This window comes from Arachis hypogaea, chromosome 18 (genome assembly GCF_003086295.3).
Source record: "Arachis hypogaea cultivar Tifrunner chromosome 18, arahy.Tifrunner.gnm2.J5K5, whole genome shotgun sequence".
NCBI lineage: Eukaryota > Viridiplantae > Streptophyta > Magnoliopsida > Fabales > Fabaceae > Arachis > Arachis hypogaea.
In genome coordinates this window covers 93,019,136-93,028,762 of record NC_092053.1, presented here as the reverse complement: position 1 = coordinate 93,028,762, position 9,627 = coordinate 93,019,136, and the positions used below count along the sequence as shown (strand labels likewise).

The 9,627-nt window shown below is 40.0% G+C and overlaps 1 non-coding gene across 1 annotated transcript; it reads left to right on the top strand.

Annotated features, from left to right (window-relative positions):
• Positions 1 to 8,642: 8,642 nt before the first annotated feature.
• On the top strand, positions 8,643 to 8,750 carry LOC112773990 (small nucleolar RNA R71). Its single transcript, XR_003188506.1, has one exon. It is a non-coding gene; the product is annotated as a small nucleolar RNA R71 (small nucleolar RNA).
• The last annotated feature ends 877 nt before the right edge of the window (positions 8,751 to 9,627 follow it).

The following is a 9,627-nucleotide window of genomic DNA, read 5'->3' as shown; positions in this document are numbered from 1 at the left end:
ACGCGTGGCCTGACGAATCTTTCACTCACTCATATGCATGGCCATGAATTCTACCAAATCCTCATTTCTTCATGAATTCTCCACTTTGCATGCATTTTCTTCATTTCTTCAATCCAATCTTTGCCTTCTAAGCCTGGAATCATTTAACAAACACATCAAGGCATCGGATAGAATTAAAAGAAATTAAATTTAGCAATTTAAGGGTTTAAAAAGCATGTTTTCAATGTTAAGCACAATTTAGGAAGAATTTACAAAACCATACTATTTTAGTGAATAATGTAGGAAAAATTAATAAAATCCACCAAATTTAATACAAGATAAACCATAATATTGTTGTTTATCAGTTACCAACACCAAACTTAAAGATTTACAGAGTTCTAGACACAAGTGTTTTTAATTATATGAAAGAGCATGGGTGCATGAAAAAGGAGGGGATAAGATGACTTTTAAGCTATGTAGTTAAAATAGATAAATTTTGCAAAGATTTTGAGGACTAATTGTTTATTTTAAAATTTTCATGAAATGAATTTAGAGATACTTAAATGAGGAGAATGCTTTGAAAGCACCTGCCTTCAATTCAGGGTGCGAGGCGCCCTTGAATTTTTGCTTCCTTGGAAGCCCCCTTTAATTAGGCGCTAGGCTCTCATTCATGGGTGCTAGGCACCCCTTCTTCAGTAGCTTGGGTGCTGGGCATCCATCTTGGACACTGGGCATCCAAATATTTTTTTTAAAAAAAAATTGAAAAATAATGTAAACCAAAAGTGAAAGATGAATACAGAAGAAAGAAGAAGAAGAAGAGGAATGCAACTACGGAATGATTAAATAAACAAGACAAGAAAAGAAACTAACCATGGTTGGATTTTCTTCCAACAAGTGCACTTTTAACGATACTAGCTTGCAGTTAAATCTTCTAGGTTGGGGGTTGAGATGCCTCCTAACACCTTCCAGTGCCATCCCCTATTAAATAATCATTGTCCAGTTCCTCTTCCGTTTCAGAATCTATGTGGTGTAGAGAGTCTTCAAGGGCTCCTTTGTCCATAATTTCTTGGACCAGGAAGTCGATTAAGTCAATTCTCATACAACTCTCTAATTCACTAGGGTGTTGAATGGATTTGAAAATCTTAAAAACCATTTATTCCTCATATACCCTCAGTGTTAGCTCTCCTTTTTGGACGTTAATGAGTGCCCATCTATTAGCTAAAAACGTTCTTTCTAGGATGATGGACGCATCCTCATCTTCCTCTATATCGAGGATTACAAAGTCAGTAGGAAAGATAAACTTTGTAACCTTGACCAATACATTTTTCACTATCCCATGTGAAAACTTTATTGATCGATCAGCTAGTTGCAATAAGATTCTGGTTAGCTTCACCGCCTCTATTTGTAGTCTCTTCATCATGGAGAGGAAATAAAACAGGGGAAACAGGGCACGGAAAGCGATGTGCGCGTAGATGACAGGATGGACAAGTGACGTGTAAGTGTCGGCCACGCGTATACGTGGAACGCATAAAGTCCAGGTGACGCGTAAGCGTCACCCACGCGTACGCGTGGGTCTAGATTGTGCTAAACGCACAGTTCCAGCGCCAGTTTCACACAACTCTCGGGTTTTTGTACCAGGAGCCCCAATATGGCATATGACGCGTATGCGTCGGCCACGCTTATGCATGGCTCGCCACTTTTTTTTTTACATATGAAAACAAAAACAGGGCACTCTCTTAATCTACAAGAATTCTAAAATAATCAAAATTCAAAGTTAACAACAAATCTTTTTAGTTTTTGAAAAATTTTCTAATACAAAACACACAAAACTTACACTTCAAGCAAAATACAACAACTATTCTAATCAAAACATGAATTTAACAAACAACCTATCAATCAAAGAAATGTATAAGAGTATAGAAAATAAGAAAAAACTACCTATAATGGAAAGAGGTTACCATGGTGGGGTGTCTCCCACCTAGCACTTTTAGTTTAACTCCTTAAGTTGGACTATTGGGAGGCTCCTTGTCAAGGTGGCTTATGCTTATACTCATCCTCGAACCTCCAAGAATGCTTGCTCCTCAATTAGTTGTCAAAATTTCCAACCATTTTCACCAAACTTGGGTGAGGTTCTTTCCAAGATATGAGCTCCCAAAATTGGTCTTCATGTTGTGATCCGGGATCCCATATCTTATTTTTACACCCATATTCTAATTGATAATCATTGATCCCTCCAGGTGGTAATTGATCCGAATTCTCATGTAGACACCAAATTCTCCTCCTAAACCCACACAAATTAGCATTCCTCCAACCATGGAACCTATGCCTTGAGGGTTCAACCTTTATGAGCCTAACATTATTTTTCCAACCACTACACAATTCTCTCCTACTCTTAACTTCACAAAGAGCTCTAAGTTGACCATCATTTTCAATCAAACCATATTCAAGTGAGAAAGTCAATCTTAGGGATAAGAATTTTACCCACTTGAATGTTGTGTAGGATGGTGACTTAGGAAGGGATATCTTCAATGGTTTTGCAAGTGTCATTTCCTTATGCTCTTCCTTGATTATCTCCCTCTCTTGACAACTTTCCTCAACTTCTCCTTGCTTGTCAAATTCTTCCAACTCTTCATCATCATTAACCAAATCAAATTTTGGAGGTTGTGTGAAGTCCACTTCAACATCAACTTCACATCCATTGGAAGAATCTTCAACAAGGTCACCAATGTCACTTGGTGTAGAGTTGTCTTCAATGACAGAGCTTGCTTCTTGCTCAACCTCTTCCTCTTGGTAGCTTCCTTCCAATTCAATCTCTTTTTCACTGCTTACCAAGGGTATGGAAGGTGAGGTATCTTCTTCTTTAATCTCCATGTCAAGACCAATGGGGGAGCATTCAATTGTACAGGAGGATTCAATTGTACATCAATGATTGAATCCATCTCTTGATCAACCTCTTCAAATTTTTCCACCATGATATGCCTTGGAGGTTGTACACCCTCCTCAATATCAATATCAAGCTTCCTGAAAGAGGGCTCTCTAATGCTACATTCCCATGGACTTCCAACATCTCCTAGGTTTTCAACCACTCCTTCCTTTTCAATAATCTCCACCTTCTCCTCTTGTTGCACTCCTTCCTTCAACTCCTCTTCTTCACCTTGAAGCTCCAAACTCACTCCCTCACTATGCTCCTTAATTGCTTCTCCACATACAACAATGGGAGTGCCTTGGTGGTGCACGAAATTGTGATCTCCAGGCTCGAACAAATCCTGGTAATGGCTCCAAAGCTTGGTGCTCTGATCTTAATTCATAATTGTCACAACTTCGATACAACTAACCAGCAAGTGCACTGGGTCGTCCAAGTAATACCTTACGTGAGTAAGGGTCGAATCCCACGGAGATTGTTGGTATGAAGCAAGCTATGGTCACCTTGCAAATCTCAGTCAGGCAGATATAAAGTGATAATGGTGTTTTCGAATTTAATATAATAAAATAGGGATAGAAATACTTATGTAAATCATTGGTAGGAATTTCAGATAAGCGAATGGAGATGCTTTTCGTTCCTCTGAACCTCTGCTTTCCTGCTATCTTCATCCAATCTGTCTTACTCCTTTCCATGGCTGGCTGTATGCAAGGGCATCACCGTTGTCAGTGGCTACATCCCCTCCTCTCAGTGAATAATATGCTCACGCACCCTGTCACGGCACGACTATTCATCTGTCGGTTCTCGATCATGCTGGAATAGGATTCACCCTCCTTTTGCGTCTGTCACTAACGCCCAGCACTCGCGAGTTTGAAGCTCGTCACAGTCATTCAATCATTGAATCCTACTCGGAATACCACAGACAAGGTTTAGACTTTCCGGATTCTCTTGAATGCCGCCATCATTCTAGCTTACGCCACGAAGATTCTGGTTAGGAGATCTAAGAGATACTCATTCTAGCTTAATTCATGTAGAACAGAAGTGTTTGTCAGGCACGCGTTCATAAGGGAGAAGGATGATGAGCGTCACACATAATCATCACCTTCATCACGTTCTTGGGTGCAAATGGATATCTTAGACGAGAAATAAGAAGAATTGAATAGAAAACAGTAGTACTTTGCATTAATCTTTGAGGAACAGCAGAGCTCCACACCTTAATCTATGGAGTGTAGAAACTCTACCGTTAAAAATACATAAGTGAAAGGTCTAGGCATGGCCAAGATGGCCAGCCCCCTAAACGTGATCACAGGATCAGAATACAATCCAGGATGCCTAATACAATAGTAAGAGGTCCTATTTATAATAAACTAGTCACTAGGGTTTACATGAGTAAGTAATTGATGCATAAATCCACTTCCGGGGCCCACTTGGTGTGTGATTGGGCTTGGGCTTGAGTGTTACACATGCAGAGGCCATTTGTGGAGTTGAACGCCAGTTTCTGTGCCAGTTTGGGCGTTCAACTCTGGTTCTGGATCCTTTTCTGGCGCTGGACGCCAGATTTGGGCAGAAGGCTGGCGTTGAACGCCAGTTTACGTCGTCAATTCTTGGCCAAAGTATGGACTATTATATATTGCTGGAAAGCCCTGGATATCTACTTTCCAACGCAATTGGAAGCGCGCCATTTCGAGTTCTGTAGCTCCAGAAAATCCACTTTGAGTGCAGGGAGGTCAGAATCCAACAGCATCAGCAGTCCTTTTTCAACCTCTGAATCTGATTTTTGCTCAAGTCCCTCAATTTCAGCCAGAAAATACCTGAAATCACAGAAAAACATACAAACTCATAGTAAAGTCCAGAAATGTGAATTTAACATAAAAACTAATGAAAACATCCCTAAAAGTAACTAGATCCTACTAAAAACATACTAAAAACAATGCCAAAAAGCGTATAAATTATTCGCTCATCACAACACCAAACTTAAATTGTTGCTTGTCCCCAAGCAACTGAAAATCAAATAGGATAAAAAGAAGAGAATATACTATAACTTCCAAACTATCAACGAAACATAGCTCCAATCAAATGAGCGGGACTTATAGCTTTTTGCCTCTTGAATAGTTTTGGCATCTCACTTTATCCATTGAGGTTCAGAATGATTGGCATCTATAGGAACTTCAGATTTCGAATAGTGTTATTGACTTTCCTAGTTCAGTATGATGATTCTTGAACACAGCTTCTTTATGAGTCTTGGCCGTGGCCCTAAGCACTTTGTTTTCCAGTATTACCACTGGATACATAAATGCCACAGACACATAATTGGGTGAACCTTTTCAGATTGTGACTCAGCTTTGCTAAAGTCCCCAATTAGAGGTGTCCAGGGTTCTTAAGCACACTCTTTGTTTTTGCTTTGGACCTTGACTTTAACCGCTCAGTCTCAAGTTTTCACTTGACACCTACACGCCACAAGCACATGGTTAGGGACAGCTTGGTTTAGCCGCTTAGACCAGGATTTTATTCCTTTAGGCCCTCCTATCCACTGATGCTCAAAGCCTTGGGATCCTTTTTATTTGCCCTTGCCTTTTGGTTTTAAGGGTTATTGGCTTTTTTTGCTTGCTTTTTCTTTTTCTCTCTTTTTTTTTTTCGCCTCTTATTTTTTTTTTCTTTTTTTTCTGCAAGCTTTGTTCTTTGCTGCTTTTTCTTGCTTCAAGAATCATTTTTATGATTTTTCAGATTATCAAATAACATGTCTCCTAGTCATCATTCTTTCAAGAGCCAACATATTTAACATTCTTAAACAACAACTTCAAAAGACATATGCACTGTTCAAGCATACATTCAGAAAACAAGAAGCATTGTCACCACATCAATATAATTAAGCTAAGTTCAAGGATAAATTCGAAACTCATGTACTTCTTGTTCTTTTGAATTAAAACATTTTTCTTTTAAGAGAGGTGATGGATTCATAGGACATTCATATCTTTAAGACAAAGTTACTAACTACTAATGATCATGTAATGAAGACACAAACATAGATAAGCACATAACATATAAAAACAGAGAAAGTAAGAACAAGGAATGAGTCCACCTTAGTGATGTCCTTGAGCTCTTCTATGTCTCTTCCTTGCCTTGGCTGCTCCTCCTTCATTGCTTTTAGATCTTCTCTGATTTCATGAAGGATGATGGAGTGCTCTTGATGTTCCACCCTTAGTTGCTTCCAATAATTGTGTGAAAGAAAATGTATCCCCTGAGGTATCTCAGGGATCTCTTGATTTGCAGTCAAATGTTCTACTACTGAGCTATAGACCCTTGATGGAAGCTTTTGTCTTCCCTTTCCTCTTTCTAGAGGTTTCTCTGGCCTTAGGTGCCATCAATGGTTATGGAAAAAACAAAAAAGCTATGCTTTTACCACACCAAACTTAGAATGTTTGCTCGCCCTCGAGCAAAAGAAGAAAGAATAGAAGAATAAGAAGAAGATATGGAGGAGATGGATGGAGTTGTGTTTTCGGCCATATGGGTGGGATTGGGTGGGAGAGAGAGATGTTGAATTTTGAAGGTAGTGGTTGTATGGATGTGAGTGGTAAATGGAAAAAAAGAAGGGATGATTATGAATGGAAAGAGAGATGATGAGGTAGGTGGGGATCCTGTGGGGTCCACAGATCCTGAGATGATCCTGTGGGGTCCACAGATCCTGAGGTGTAAAGGCATTTACATCCCTGCACCAATTTAGGCATGTAAAATGCCCTTGCATACAACTCTGGGCGTTCAGCGCCAGGTTGGTGCCCATTTTGGGCGTTCAACGCCCCTTTGCTGCCATTTCTGGCGTTGAACGCCAGAACCATGCTTGTTCTGGGCGTTCAGCGCCAGGATGCTCCCATTCTGGGCGTTCAGCGCCAGAACTATGCTCTGTTCTGGCGTTTGAACGCCAGACAGATGCTCCTCCAGGGTGTGATTTTTCTTCTGCTGTTTTTGATTCCGTTTTCAATTTTTATATTTATTTTGTGACTCCACATGATCATGAACCTAAGAAAACATGAAAAACAATAAAAATAAGAATTAGATAAATATTGGGTTGCCTCCCAACAAGCGCTTCTTTAATGTCAATAGCTTGACAGTGGGCTCTCATGGAGCCTCACAGATGTGCAGAGCTTTGTTGAGACTCTCCAACACCAAACTTAGAGTTTGACTGTGGGGGCTCTGGTTGACTCTGCTTGGAGAGAAGCTTTTCAAGCTTCCTCTCCATGGTTGCAGAGGGAGATCCTTGAGTTTTGAATACAAGGGAGTTCTCATTCCATTGAAGGACTATTTCACCTCTGTCAACATCAATCACAGCTCTTGCTGTGGCCAGGAAAGGTCTTCCTAGGATGATGGATTCATCCTCTTCCTTTCCAGTATCCAGGACTATGAAATCAGTAGGTATGTAAAGGCCCTCAACCTTTACTAATACATCTTCTACTTGTCCATAAGCCTGTTTTCTTGAGCTGTCTGCCATCTCTAGTGAGATTTTAGCAGCTTGCACCCCATAGATTCCCAGTTTCTCTATTACAGAGAGGGGCATGAGGTTTATCCCTGAACCAAGGTCACACAGAGCCTTAAAGATCATGGTGCCTATGGTACAAGGGATTATGAACATTCCAGGATCCTGTCTCTTCTGAGGCAATGTCAGTTGATCCAGATCACTTAGTTCATTGATGAACAAGGGAGGTTCAACTTCCCAAGTATCAATGCCAAATAATTTGGCATTTAGCTTCATGATTGCACCAAGAAACTTGGCAGTTTGCTCTTCAGTAACATCCTCATTCTCTTCAGAAGAGGAATACTCATCAGAGCTCATGAAGGGCATAAGGAGGTTCAATGGGATCTCTATGGTCTCTAGATGGGCCTCAGAGTCCTTTGATTCCCCAGAGGGAAGCTCCTTATTGATCACTGGACGTCCCAGGAGGTCTTCCTCCTTGGGATTCACGTCCTCTCCTCTCCTCACAGGTTCGGCCATGGCGCTTATGTCAATGGCCTTGCACTCTCCTTTTGGGTTCTCTTCTGTATTGCTTGGGAGAGTATTAGGAGGGATTTCAGTGATCCTTTTACTCAGCTGGCCCACTTGTGCTTCCAAATTTCTAATGGAAGATCTTGTTTCATTCATGAAACTTACAGTGACCTTAGATAGATCAGAGACTAGATTTGCTAAATTAGAAGCATTTTGTTCAGAGTTCTCTGTCTATTGCTGAGTTGATGATGGAAAAGGTTTGCTATTGCTAAACCTGTTTCTTCCACTATTATTAAAGCCTTGTTGGGGCTTTTGATCCTTCCATGAGAAATTTGGATGATTTCTCCATGTTGAGTTATAGGTGTTTCCATAAGGTTCACCTAAGTAATTTACCTCTGCTATTGCAGGGTTCTCAGGATCATAGGCTTCTTCTTCAGAAGATGCCTCTTGAGTACTGTTGGATGCAGCTTGCATTCCATGCAGACTCTGAGAGATCATATTGACTTGCTGAGTCAATATTTTATTCTGAGCCAATATGGCATTCAGAGTATCAACTTCAAGAACTCCCTTCTTCATAGGCGTCCCATTACTCACAGGATTCCTTTCAGAAGTGTACATGAACTGGTTATTAGCAACCATGTCAATGAGTTCTTGAGCTTCTGCAGGCGTTTTCTTTAGGTGAATGGATCCACCTGCAGAAGTGTCCAGTGACATCTTTGATAGCTCAGATAAACCGTCATAGAATATATCCAGGATGGTCCATTCTGAAAGCATGTCAGAAGGACACTTTTTGGTCAACTGTTTGTATCTTTCCCAAGCTTCATAGAGGGATTCACCTTCTTTTTGTCTGAAGGTTTGAACATCAGCTCTAAGCTTGCTCAGCTTTTGAGGAGGAAAGTACTTGGCTAAGAAAGCCGTGACCAGCTTATCCCAAGAGTTCAGGCTGTCTTTGGGTTGAGAATCCAACCACAATCTAGCTCTGTCTCTTACAGCAAAAGGGAAAAGCATGAGCCTGTAGACTTCAGGATCTACTCTATTAGTCTTAACAGTATCACATATCTGCAAGAATTCAGTTAAGAACTGAAAAGGATCTTCAGATGGAAGTCCATGAAACTTGCAGTTCTGCTGCATCAGAGAAACTAATTGAGGTTTCAGCTCAAAGTTGTTTGCTCCAATGGCAGGAATGGAGATGCTTCTTCCATGTAAATTGGAATTAGGTGCAGTAAAGTCACCAAGCATCTTCCTTACATTATTATTATTTTCGGCTGCCATCTCCTTTTCCTGTTCGAAAATTTTTGAAAGGTTATCTCTGGATTGTTGTATTTTAGCTTCTTTTAATTTTCTCTTCAGAGTCCTTTCAGGTTCTGGATCTGCTTCCACAAGAATGTTCTTATCCTTGCTCCTGCTCATATGACAAAAAAGAAGGCACAGAAAAATAATAATAATAATGGAGATCCTTTATACCACAGTATAGGGATCCCTGTGTGAGTGGAAGAAAAGGGGGAGATAAAGAATGTAATATAATGGAAGAAACACAACTGTGAGGAGGTTAGAGATGTGAGATGAGATGTTAGGATATGAATGAATAAATAGAATGAGATGGGGGAGGGATAATTTTCGAAAATTATTTTGAAAAAGAGTTAGTGATTTTTGAAAAATGTTAGAAATTTTCGAAAAATTTTTAAAATTTTAAAAATAAAAATAATTAGTTAATAAAAAAGAAATTTTGAAAAAGGGAGAAGATATTTTCGAA